This window comes from Phytophthora infestans, genomic scaffold, assembly GCF_000142945.1.
Source record: "Phytophthora infestans T30-4 supercont1.47 genomic scaffold, whole genome shotgun sequence".
Taxonomy (NCBI): Eukaryota; Oomycota; class Peronosporomycetes; order Peronosporales; family Peronosporaceae; genus Phytophthora; species Phytophthora infestans.
In genome coordinates this window covers 30,735-32,672 of record NW_003303712.1, presented here as the reverse complement: position 1 = coordinate 32,672, position 1,938 = coordinate 30,735, and positions in this window count along the sequence as shown.

Here is a 1,938-nt window from a genome sequence, read left to right as displayed (position 1 = left end):
GCAAAATAAACAACATAAATCTACTTAGCCCCCACCCATCCGCCACTCCTCTTTAATTCCTGCTGTCCTGCATACTTCCCTTAACGCATACTAAAGTTGTCGTACTAATATTGATAATTCAGCAAAGTGTCAGGGTCCATTTCTTTATCATAATCATGACCGGTCCTTCATTTTCCTCGTCTCCCGTTATTAGCACATTCTTAAGTGAATCTGGTGTGCCTTAGTTTTATATGCACAGGGTTGAAATTCATTTTCTTCTTATTTGTACATGACGTGGTTGACGGCAATTTCTTTGAACAGTAGGTACTTTCACACAATTATTATCAGGGGATTCCTGCCCCACAAGTTAACCCCCATGGTAGGATTGCCTGTCATGATGATGCGGAACTTAAATCCAGATCTAGGGTTGTGCAACGGAACACGGCTTCGAATCGTGGCCCTCAAGCCACATGTCATCCACGCCACAATCATGACAGGTGAGCGACAAGGGCAACATGTGTTGATTCCCCGCATTGTTTTCATCAGTGATGGAGACATTCGGAGCTTTCCGTTTCATTTGAGACGCAAGCAGTTTCCTGTCCAACCGGCCTTTGCGATGACGATTAACAAGGCGCAAGGCCAAACGGTGCAGTACTTGGGGCTGTATCTTGCTACGCCTTGCTTCTCCCACGGGCAGCTGTACGTTGCGATGTCGCGAGTTACTTCAAGATCAAGATTCAAGGTGCTGGTCGAGTACCCAAAGCTGGAGGAGGAGGATGGGGTCTACACCCAGAACATTGTCTACAGGCAGATCTTCGGTTCGGAGTAGGAATGTTCAATTTTAAATGCATTTAATACATCACGTTTACATAAATCATGTTTACGCCGGAGCGCAGCGAAGGCGTGAGCCAATTTCCCCTGGGACTACAGCCTGCCACCTCCGCCGCGTAGCGGCGGCGAACGGCTAGTCTTACCCCCCTAGTGGAGTCTGACGTGTGTCTGTCCCGTACGTCCGTCCGTAACGGGCTAGGGTTAATAATTCTCACGCTAATACGCGCGTTCTACTGGCTGCCGAGCGCAGCGAAGGCGGCCTCGATTCGCTAAAAAGCTGCCGAGCGCAGCGAAGGCGGCCTCCATTGGCTAAAATCGGTATTGTGAATTTACACACTATATGTGGACTACATATCGTACTTAAAAGCGCCGCTTAAATTTCATTTTGCTCTCATTTTTAGCTGCGGTATGCAAGGTCACGCAAAGGGCGCTGCCTGTGTACGCGTTAGTTAGCATAGTTATAAGGCGCCGATAAGCACACACGTACGATATCGTCGTAGGAGCTGTTGAAAAAAATTGTAAGCTCTGTTGACCTATATTTCGACTTAAACTGGAGATTTAGTACTTATTGAATATAGAATGATGTTTTAGACTTCGTAGTACATTTCTAATAATTAAACTTACAATACTGTTTTGCGTAGCACTATTTTGAAGACTTTCCATATTTTTGCTTGCAGTTATTTGTAGTAGTGGTACACGTAAGAATTATATCAGTGCGTTCAATAATAAATATCAATTGTACATGTATTACTATTACTAATAATGTGAAAACTTTAAAATATGACTATTGTGACTTACACCCCTGCACCCCACACTGCCTCCGGGAGAAATATCACATTCCTTTGTATTTGCGCGCGTAGTGTGTGACCTTAAGATATTATGTGAGCTTTCCAACAATATACGCTGCGTACATCAAACAAAATGTTTGTGGTCAAGTTTGCGCGGAGGCACGTGACTCAGCAAGAACACGAAACACGATGGGATAGAAGAGCAACACAAAGCACGGAAGGCAACGGACGATGATAGAAGACTTAGTCTATGCAAACCACGAAGTTTCATGCGTAGCGTGAAAGACGGAAAAACACGCAGTCATGAAAAGGACAGAGGGACAAGAATATGACGGGAGCG